The 11,958-nt window shown below is 41.0% G+C and overlaps 1 pseudogene; it reads right to left on the bottom strand.

Moving 5' to 3' along the window:
* Positions 1–10,563: 10,563 nt before the first annotated feature.
* On the bottom strand, positions 10,564–11,392 carry LOC124974285 (RNA-binding protein with serine-rich domain 1-like; annotated as a pseudogene).
* Positions 11,393–11,958: the final 566 nt, after the last annotated feature.

Raw genomic sequence — 11,958 nt, 5'->3', positions numbered from 1 at the left:
TTACTGATGTTGAGGGCAAGATGTTACCAAATCATCTAAGAAACAAGGCACAAGGCTCTTCAACTCCAGGCTCACAAAATGGAAGCAGCTGTCTTTCTTTTCTTTTTATATAAAGAAGGGGGGATTGTTGGGGGCTATGCCATGCGAACTCGCCGAAGATGGTGCCTGGCAGCCAGCCAGAAGCTGTTTTGATCACATTGAAGGTATGCATGCACAGGTGTTCTCAAGTGCTCCTGCTTGTGCCTGCTCCTGATTGGGCAGCTGGCTCCTCACCTGATCTCAACTGGCGTGGCTCTGCCCTCTGCCTCTTGGAGGGAATATAAGCCGATAGTAGGTAGAAGAGTAAAGAGCAGCAGCAGACAGAGAAAAGTGACGAGGAGTAAGGAGCAACAGTATGAGGAGCAACTAGCAGAAAGAAACAGAGAAACCATTAGCAGAAAGGAAGAAGAAGAAGCGGCAAGCAGATAGAAACAGCGAGTAGGGGCAGCGGTGGAAGGCAGATCCCAGAGCGGAAAGCGGAGAACTGAGAACACATCTTTAGGTTGCAGATCACAGATTGCAGTATGTGGGACACATCCCTAAAGCACCTTAGGTAGACAGATCCTTAGTTCACAGGATGCAGAATGCACCTTTAAAAAGCAGCAGCAAAACTAAGAAGATAAGATTTCTGAAAGTGTAGTCTCTCTCTCTCTCTTAAGCAAAGTCTTTCTCTCTTATGCAAAGCCTCTCTCTCTCTCTTCTCTTAAAGCAAGCAAACCTCAGTTCCTCTATCCTCTATACCCATGCAAAGTGTTGCTGCAGGTGGTGACAAATTGCATGGGTGGTGACAGTTACTCACATTCCTGAATTCGGTAACCTTAAACAATGTAAAACAAACACATGGCCCTGCTTATACTTCAACCAATTTCTCACTAAATTTGAAATAACTCTAACCACAGGTATACCTTATAACCCACAAGGACAAGATATTGTTGAACGTGCACATCTCACCCTCAAAAATGCTCTTTATAAACAAAAAGGGGGAATAGGGGAGACCTTCATGTCCCCTAAAGATAAACTTTCTCTTTGCCTCTTTATTTTAAATTTTTTAACTCTGATTAATGAGGGATGCTCTGCCACTGAGAGACATGGCAATCATAAACAACATGATAGAGCAACGGTAAAATGGAAGGATGTTCTTTCAGGACAATGGAACGGCCCGGATCCGGTGCTTTACTGGAGCCGTGGCTCCGTTTGTGTGTTTCCACAGGATAAAATGTCACCTATCTGGGTTCCTGAATGGCTGACTCAACCAGTGGCAACACTACCAACAAGTAATTCAAATCAACAAAATGAAGACACCAAAGACACTCCTGACGATCATGCTGTTGACAGTCTTTCACCCCTTAGCCACGCTTTCTTTTCGCCCAGGTGAAAATGGTTCTACATTTCAAGAATACATAAAAAAACTTAACAGGAGATGCTGTTTTACTTTCAGGATGGGTACCTCACAGACATAATGCTACAGGAACTACTTTCAAAATCCTAAACACAGTACACCTCCTATATGGACAGGTTGTCAACATGCAGGACCAGCGACTCCTGTACAAAATGGATTTTTTTTCACTCCCAATTTCACTTCTTTCACTGCTAATGATAACTTTACTAATAATGATGTTAGGCATGAAACACATCAACCCTTTTGACAGCTGGCTACTCTTCACTTTGACCTCAGGATATACTACATTACAACTTTTTTTTGCTCTCTTAGGAGGAGTATTTAGGCTATGTACTTGGAATTCCTCTGTATGGAAGAACAGCTCTGGCTTCTCTGGTGCTGCATCAAGTGCCCACTGTACCAGAGATATTACATTTCCCCCTATGCCAGTTTTTATGTTTCCCCCTTTTATGTTTCTTCTAACTAACAAAACAACTGCTTCTCTCAATTTTACTTCAGATTTGTGCTATCTCTCTCAATGTTGGAATGCTTCTAGGTTCCCGCTGGCAGTCTTAATGTGTGCTCCTACCTTCCTACCAGTCCCAGTTTCTGCTACAGATGCGGAATTGCCAGTGTTACTATCAAGAAACAGGAGAGAATCTGGCATCACAGCGACTGTGGTCACTGCAATAGTGGTTTCTGCAACAGCAGCACTAGCAACTGCCATACCTAGAGCAACAGCAGTCAATCACTTGGCCAAAAATACAGCTACAGCCTTACAGACTCAAGAAGCTCTAAACAACCATTTTAAGGCAGGCATACTCCTTGTAAATCAAAGAGTGGACTTACTACAAGAACAAGTGGATATCTTGCAAGAACTTTTGGGACTGGGATGTGTTTATCCTTTAAGAGCAGCGTGTGTCACCCCTATTGCTTATAATAACCTTAGCTCTGCAGCTATGTTATCTAAAAATCTCTCTGTCTACCTTACTGGCAATTGGTCATCTACATTTGATAATTTAACCAGTCAGCTATGAACTGAAATACTCAGAGTCAAGGCCACCAGGGTTCAAGTTGCATCAGTATCTAAAGCCCTGGGATTGACAAAACAGTGGGCTGGAACAGTAGCTGTTCTGATTATTATCTGCTTAGGGATAGCCTATTTTATACGCAGCCAAATCAGAGCTCACCAAGATGCCCAACATCATCGACGGGCTATAGTACAGGCTTTGACAGCCGTTGAGACAGGCACATCCCCCCAAGTATGGCTAAGCATGCTGGACCAGTAGTCAAAGACGGGTAAGATCTGTGGAAATGCATACCAACCTAAGACAGGGTTCTGACGCCTGGAGGTCAGAATTCCAATGACGGGTAAGGATGTAATTTGCCATGGACAACCTAAGACAGGCATGGTCCCAAGTCATCTTTTCTTTATTTAAAGAATAAGGGGGAGATGTCAGGGCCAGGCTCTGAGGGCCCCAGAGCCGCACCATGGCCTGATCTCTAAGATGGCGCCTGGCAGCTTGCCAGACATAGCTGCACTCATATACAAGTTTTAGGAAGTAACTCTGGTTGGCTGTTGTACATGAGGCAATCCTGGTATTTGCCTGGAGACTGTTCCTTGATAGGCTGACTTTCCTGGTATTCTACTCTCTGATAGGCTGATGTTCTCAATATAAGTCTGAGACTTGTGGAATAAAGCTTTTTTGGTTCCTGTGATCAAGAAGAGCGTACACGTTGTGATTGTCCCCACGGGCAGTGGGCGATCATACTTTTTCATTTTTTTATATTGAGAAATGTCCTGCTAAATTCCTGAGGGCCTTTCTACATTGCTAGGCTGACTTCAAACTTGTGATCCCCTACTTCAAACTTGTCATCTTGTAATCACTGGGATTACAAGAGTCCTCCACACCACTGCACCTGGATGAATTCATGTATTTTAATAATTCAACTCAGCTCTGTACACACCAGAGCCATTTCTCACATGGAGCCTCTACCTTGTATTCCTGAATGCAATCATCTTGAATACTATCAAATTAATGTTCAATAATTTTCTCTTGAGCTGTTTCAAGCATATCACAATTGGTTTTTTATTGCAATGTGTACATAAAATAAAACTTATCCTTTTAACTGTTCATAGTATATAATTAAATGGCATTAAATAGTTTCACAGTGTTTCACACTGGATATTTTCCACTTCCTGAACTTTTACAGTTTGCCCAACAGAATTCCCATACTGTTAAACAAGAATCCCCCATTACTCCTCTTCTCCAGCTGCTGGTTACCTCGACTCCACTTTCTCTCTCCATGGAATTGCCTGTTGTAAGGACCTGATATGTGGAATCATGAATTTTTTGTGGTATAGTACTTAGAATATTTTCCCAATTCACCCACATTACTGCACTTTTAGGAGCTTCATTAATTTTCAAGAGTAAGTGAACAACTTGGCATGAATGTGCAACATGGGAATTTACCAAGAAGTGAATTTCCCTGATCATGTAATAATTTCACATTCAACATTTGGAGGAACTATCATACTCTTTTGCATAGTAGTTGTGTAATTTCCCACCAAAATATTTTTAGGGTTTCATTTTCTTCTTATCAACATTCAATTCCTATTTAACTTAAAATATCTGCTGTAATGCATGTAAAGTGATACCAAAGAGTGGATGATTTGCTTTTCCTCATGACAGTGCTGTTTTTCCTCTGATTATTGACTGTTTGTACATCTTCTATGGGAAAATGCCTATTGCTTTTTGTTCTTTATCCATTTTCAAATTGGGATGCTTGCTTGATGAGTTATAGTATCACAATAATAATTCTTCATCAAATTTGAATTGCAAATATTTTCTCTTATTCTGTGGATTGTCTTCTTTATTTATTTAATTTTACTTTTAACTGGTTCATTAGGTACATTTGACTTTGCATAAACTGAACATGCAGAACATATTTGTTATTAAATGTGTTTTTTGTATTTTTTATATTACCTCTTAAGCACTTCTCAATATATAGTTCTACCATGTTAATACATTCAAAATGTTGTGTAATGGATCTCCAGAACATTTTCATCTTGCAAAATTAAAATGTTTCTCATGAAATACAATCTCCTTTAGCTCTATGCATGGTTTTATTTACTTAGTTAATGCTTTTTTCTACAACCTTTTGGAAATGGGCTTGCTTAGCCAGCCCACATTCAATTGTTGGGAAAGGCAGTGGACATTCCAAGTTTGGCCTCTGGGATATCTACATCTGTCATGGCATGGTGACACGTAACCTTGATCTGTTCTCATTCTCTACTGATATTATCTGGTTCCATTATGTCAATGACATTCTGCTAGCAGGAGAAGATCATCCTGTGTAAAGGATGCAATAGAACAATTCATTTACAAACTAGGAAATGGGCTTTGAACCTCAACAGAATCCAGGGCCCCATGAAATTTGTGGGGCAGTCAGGTCAGGTAAGAAACATTTGATTCCATGCATGTCAATAGATAAAGTGAACACATTTACCATTACCCATGATTTGAAGAATGTACAAGGGTCTTCAGACCCCTGGATCATTAGCAACTTTTCCCTCCTCATCCTACTCAATATCCATGCCCACTACTGGGCTGATGAGGAAGGGAGCCAAATGGAACTAGGATGCTCCACAGCAGGCAGTATTTGAAAAAGCAGATTTGGTAGCCCAGGTACAATCTCTGGGCACCTCTCTACTGAGGCTGCCAATGTGGGTAACTGTCACCTGTAACATGTCCAGCAATGACATGAGCTTAGCTTTCTGAAAAGAAAAACAAGAATGTAAAATGTACTTTGAGAATTTTTTCGATAGGTATGGAAAGGAACTGAAACTAGGAGATACAGCCCTTTGTAACAGCAGTTCTTAGGAGTGTGAAATGACTTACCATGGGTGAGCCACCATCCAAAACTATACTCAACATAAGGTGAACTGGCATATCTACATAGGTGAGTTGACGACCTATTTCACAAGCATCAGTTTCCTATAGCATACAGTCCTAAATAAATGGAATGTGTATTACAGGAATGTAGAGTTCTCACCAACAGCTTGTTGAAGAGGTGCCTTTACCTATTCCTCACCACCCCAGGTGGCTGCCCCAGTACCATTGATCTCAGAATCCTAAGGAGGAGTATCTCCCTACCTGAAAATTGTTGGTGTACAGATGGGTTGAGCATGGATGAAGCCAAGTGTGTGTACTCATTTTGCAATACAATCTGTTATGTATACTACCTGGCATGAGACAGGAGAAAATCTGAGCAGGCAGAAGACAGACTTATACCGTATGGCTTGTAGTACCTGTGAGATGGTCACTGGATATTTGTACTAAAAATTGAAATTTGTACCATGGCCTTATATTGTAGATGACACATTCACAAGTGGAATTGGTCTTTGCTGGGAGAACCTTCCTTGGAAGCCAATATGTGACAAAAAATGTGACATGAAACTGGAAAAATTGATTGACACCCTCACCTTTGTCCCTGGAAATGTGAAGCTGGATGCTTCGACTATATGCAGGCTCTGGCCTGGACCCAGGCAGTCAACCAGATGAAAAAGGTACAGATAAAGCAATTTATAAAGTGTAAAGATGGAATAGAACAGGGCTAAAGGGACAGAATTTTTTATAAAATATCATGACTTGCTCTTGGTTACATCCCAGTGGCAGGTGTGCTCCTGCCCCCAGCCGTGTCCTCTAAGTGACATGCAGGAACAAATACACTGAACTTTCCAACTTGTGTGGGATTGGCAGATTGATCATATTGTCCTTTTGCCTGATGTTAAAGGACACAAATATGCCTTAACCTGTGTAGTTTTCCCTAGGAAGAGAGTTATTCAATCCATTGCTTTCAAAGGTCTTGAGATACTAATGTAATGTATGGGTATGCACACAGTGTTGTCAGTGTCAGGACCCCCATTTCCAAGACCATGTGACCAGCATTGGTCCCAAGGACATGATGCATCATGAAACTTCCATCTGCCATATAATCCTAAGGCAGCAAGCAGGTTTGGTAGAGAGAGAAAGTCTTCATTAACCATTAGATATTGGCCATATTAGGTCTTGGCCAGCTGGACTGTAATCTTTAGAGAATTATATGTAAAGTATTCCAAAATACACTTCACTGTCATCTATTTCTCAAAATAACAAATAACAAAAGAAATTTTATTAAATGTAAATGGTCATAAGTCTGGGATGCTTATCTAATGAGCATCTGGGTACTGTGGCCCCTACCCTAACCATGCATATCCAAGCTGTGCATCCAGATGGTATACTCCCAGAGTTGTTAAAAAGACAAAGAGCTTTTCTGTTTTGCACCCAGTAAGCATTAAATCCAGGGTAGGGGACAATTTATTGCTGGTCAAGTGACTTGGTCCCCAGAGTCGGGTTGACTATTTCTTGCCACAGTTTGAGGAATCTTCAGCCCTCCTAACAAGATCCCTGGGGGTCTTGTTAGGCTCTGGACTTGTGGTCATGCCCTAATGGGTTAATGAAAATATTCAGGGAAGTGAACTTAGCCTCTTAGTATGGCATCTCATTCATGATATATTTCTTATTTTTATTTTGTATATATTTTTTAGTTTTGTATTGACACACTGCCTTTATATATTTGGAAGAATAATGGCACCCAGCATAGCTAAAGCAACCCTTAGCAGATAGAGCAAAGCAGTTGGTATCACAATACCACATCTTCAATTATACTACAGAGCAATAGTAACAAAACCAGCATGGTAATGGCACCATTTCCCAAGTGAACCAGGACAGGTCACATCTTAAGTCTTAGATTAAACTTATGCAGATTTGAAAGAATGAAAATTACATAAAACACTTATATGGCTTGATATTAAGGTAGAAATCACCGAGAGAAAACATTGAATTCCTTAAACATATTAACCAGTTCAATTCTCATAGTCCATGGATCTAAGAGAAATGCTCATGGAAATTTAGAAAATATTTTGAAGTAAATATAGTATCTAACTCAGGATTATAGATGAAAGCAGTGCTTGGAAGAATATTTGTAGCACTGAAATGCCCACATTACAAAAATAAAATGAACTAATATAAATATAACTCAAGAAATATAACTGAACTAATTAATAAAAAGAACTCAAAAAAGATACCAATGGTGTTCACTTCAGGAAAAGAGACAATGAGGACAAAAAATTAAGCTCATGCAAGCAGAAAGAAAGAAACAGAAAAGAACAGATACGAAAAATTAGAAACAGCAGAGAAATATCAATGCAACCAAGAGGCACTTCTTTTAAAATAGCAATATACTGATAAATCTCTAAAAAGACAAGAAAAAATACCAGAAATATGATTTTACCAATAATATGAAGGAAAAGCTGTCATGTTTGAGATATGAGGAGTCCTGCAAAACTCATGTGTGAGACAATGGACATGTAGAGGAAAAGTTTGGGTTATGAGAGCCTTAATGTAATCAGTGCATTAATCCCCTGATAGGGACTCAGGTGGCATCTCTTCTGGAGGACAGACTTGGAAATGCCTGTCTTTCCTCAGGAATTTCTTACTCCAGCTAGAGAATAAAGGAGTCATCTCTCTCTTGCATCCCTGTGGGGCTATTTGAGGCAGTAGAGGGCATCAGGGACCCTCCCCTCTTCAGTCTCAGGTTGGAAGAGGTTGCAAGTAAGGTGCTTCCAGTCCTAGGGAAGTGCAGGCTGCCTCTCAGGTTTTGAGAGATGCTCAGGCTTTGACATATGTCATGTATCAGTACTCAGATTTCAGGGTGGTGAGATAACTGAGAAGCATCCAGCAGGTGGGATGCAATCATGCTTGTCATGGCACCTCAGTGACCATGGACACCTGTCCCAATATGCCAATAAAGAAGACAAGCAATGGTGAAGGGCTGGAAAGGAATTTCAATCAGTGTGGACACATGAGGAAGAACAGGTGTAGGGGTATAGTCACCAAAGATCTGCTTCAAGACACTGACAGAAACCTTGAGGTTTTAGAGAAAAGGCTGCAAAGTCAAGTGTGTGTGGTTTCAATGGGGGTTTTCATAGCTGATAAAGTAGTTCATCTTGTCAGGCTATGTTCTGGTTGCTCATTATCTCAGAACTGGTTCTATGAGGTGGCTCTGGAGAAGTCCTTATCACATAAGGGGAGCCATCAGTACACATGGCATAATTGCTCCAGCTTAGTGTGGCAGCCTCAGTTCCAATGGGGGGTAATTGTTCCCATTTAGTGGAATGATCTGTAAGGATCTGCTGCTCCTAGAACCTAAAATGAGTGCCAGTTTAGAACAGTGACCGGAGACTTGTAGGAGCCACTGAATGGGTCTAGAACAGGAGGTTATAAAAGCTGGCAGTTGAATGTCCCTGCAAATCTTAAAACTTACTCTTATATTGGTGTCCTCAGTTGTCAAGTGGGACAAGATAAGTTAGCTAAATTTAAGACTCATAAACCTTGTAGTTTTTGTACAAACCTGAACAGGGATCTGGTCCAAAGTCTCAGATGATAAAAACCAAATTGAATAGAGATGGCAAATTTTATTCTGCTTGAAGTTACTAGCTGGGCAGTGAAAGGCCTGTGCTTTTAGCAAAAATGGTATCTAATTCTCTGTTATAATTACCCACATACCCATCTTTGAATAAATGCATGCATTCATTTCTTCATGTTAAATATCTAGGAGTAGAATAGTGAATAATATGGTAGTTCCATGCTTATATTTTAGAGGAATTGCTGAACTGTTTTTGAAAGTATTTGTACCATTTTAATCTGGAAGCAGAGTGTGAGAGTTCTATTCCATCTGTATTTTTATCATGAGTCTGTATTTTCAGGTCTTTTTAATTTGGTCTATTTTAATAAGTACCATACATGGACATCTTTCATTGTGGTATTCATTTGCATTTCCTTATTGACTGAGTGTGCTTTTCTGAGTTTAATGACCATTCATGTGTTTTCTTTTAAAATTTGTTAGTCTACTTAGTTGAACACAGTGGTATATGCTATAATGCCAGCAGTACAGGAGGCAGGAGTATCATGAGTTCAAAGTCAGCCTCAGCAAAAGCCAGGCACACTAATCAAGTCAGTGAGACCCTGTCTTCAAATAAAATACAAAATAGGGCTGGGAATGTTGTCCATGTTCATGTGCCCCTGAGTTCAATCCCAAGTACCCTCCCCTAATAAATTTAGGTCTATTTAAACAATTTACCTAATTTTTAATTAGAATTTTTTGTTTCTACAAAACGGTAAGCTTGCTTTGTACATGTAGATATGAGTTCATTGTCAGGTATCTGTATTTTGAGATGTTTGCTCCAGTTACTGTCTTTCCTTTTACATTCCTTTTATAATTTTTGTTTTTTTTAATTTTGCATTCCCATGCTAGATTTATTCAATATATTTTCATCACTACATAAAAAATGACAAACACAACCTTATCTAAACTGCTACTATGTAACGTAACTCAAAACAAAGTTCATAGTACTGACTGTACAATAAGAGGAAAAATTAATGTACATGTCTCCAAGGTATCCTGCAGGACCACCATGATGGCAATCATGATCTTGCATAGCTGGCTCAAAATGTGCTCACCAATTTCAGAGAATAAGGGAAATGTGGGGCAGGGGTGTGTGGGAGGGTGTAGAAAGACAGAAATATTTGTAGCATCTAACAGGTGGGGATTCAACCCTAGAAGTTGGAAGAGTATTCAAGCAGCGGGGAAAAGACCAGGCTTAACAGGAATAGGGCTTGGTCCCCCTTTCTGTGGACATAGCTCAGCAACAGAAAGGGTGCAACCAAGTGTGCCAGACTGACTCAAGTCATCTGTGAAGAGTCTGGATCACACTGCCACCTGGAAGCTTGCTGGACCCTGTGGGCTCTGCCACTGGAAAGACAGTAATGGTTGAGCTTTCTAACCAGAAAACTGCAGGGCACCTCAATGGGCACATTCCTGAGCCAGAACCTGCCTGCAGAAGAAATTCCTCAACTGCTGCCTTTGAAGCCAGCCCAAGTGAGGGGTCCTTTCCTGCCAACACTCCTTTAGCTAGGAAAGTGACAGCACTAAGCTGGGTGGAACATAAGGTATAGATGAGTTTTGGTGGGTCTGTTTATCTGGAGCAGTTAGAATGGAGTGGTTTCTGTGATGGCAGTGCCCTACAGAGCAGGACTGTCTGCTCATGGGGGAATTGTGTCTTGTAAAGTGGACCTCCTTCTCCTCTGTGGTGGTGACCTATGCCACCATAGGAGGTGGCAACAGTATTCTCCTGGGAGGACTGAATCACTGGGGTGGTGGGTGGCCTAGACTATGGGGCCAACACAGCAGTAGCAGTGACCTCCTGGCCATCCATTTGTCCTCCATCCATGTGCTTCAGTGGCTTCTCAGCTTCATCTGATTCTCAAACCCCACACATGCATAGCCTTTGGATATATGAGGATGCACCCTTTCTACAGGCATGTCAATATTTTTAATTTTGCGAAGGTGGAAAATATCTCCATGTTGTTATCCTTGGTCACATTCCTGGTGAGGCTTCCAACATGCACTTTGGGTTTAGGGGATGGGCTCTGCCTTTTCTTCTCCTTTTTGTCTTTTAGGTGGTTTGGCTTTTGGAGCAGGATCACCACCTGTGCCATGTCTGCACCCAGAAGGGCTGGGAGATCCAGAGGAGCTGCTGGAATGGGAGCTGCAGGATGTGCTGGAGCTTCCCCAGCACCTGGATGCAGAGGAGGTGCTGGAGGCACTGCTGGATCCTGTGCTGCTGCTGGATCCTGAGCTGGAGGTAGAACTGCACAGAGACTTGGTACTGCTACTGCTTCTGCTGGAAACACTGAGCCTTTTCATAGGCTTATCTCTGCCATGGTCCTTCTCACTCATGTCCTTGGTGATCCCTGTGACTTTAGAGCAGTCCTTGATATTGGTATGAGGGGGATCTCTAGTGCTGGACTTTTTTTTTTTATTATTTTTGACTCCTACAAAGCTCTTCCTTTTTGCTCCTGATAAATCCATTCTCCCTTGAGGAGTTCAGAGCAGCAATGTTGGCCTCACTTGTCTCAACTCTCACTTCTAACTTGAGTCTGAGAAAGAATTCCTGATGGGTTTCCAATTACACTAAAGAGCAGCTACTTCTAGCTGTCACCACCTCCTCCACTCTCCTCAGCTGCTTCCTCATGGTGTATTCTTAAAATAAATTGTTTTAATTTATTTTTATTTTTGCTAATGGATAGAATTCATTTTTTTCTGTCACAAGTCACTCCCTACCTCAACCAAGTTCATGAGGACTTTTTCCTGTTTCATTGTGTGAACTTTACAGCTCTAGATTAGATTATTGTCCTAGATTAAACTTAGGCCTGTCACATATTTGAAATAATTTTTGTGTGTTCTGTCATTTTTCTGCTGATGCTGTAACACATGATTACACAGAAGGTGACTCCTAACAACAGACATTTACAATCTCAGTTCCAGTGGCCCAAAATCTAAATCAATGTGTTGTCAGATTCCCGCTTTGTCAGTCAGCTCTGAGGTGGAGTCCTCTCAACCTCTTTCAGCTGCTGAGCTGCAGGTATTCTGGGCTT

The sequence above is a fragment of the Sciurus carolinensis genome, unplaced genomic scaffold (assembly GCF_902686445.1).
Source record: "Sciurus carolinensis unplaced genomic scaffold, mSciCar1.2, whole genome shotgun sequence".
Taxonomy (NCBI): Eukaryota; Metazoa; Chordata; class Mammalia; order Rodentia; family Sciuridae; genus Sciurus; species Sciurus carolinensis.
Note: the sequence above shows the minus strand (reverse complement) of the source record. Positions and strands in the feature narration are given on the sequence as shown.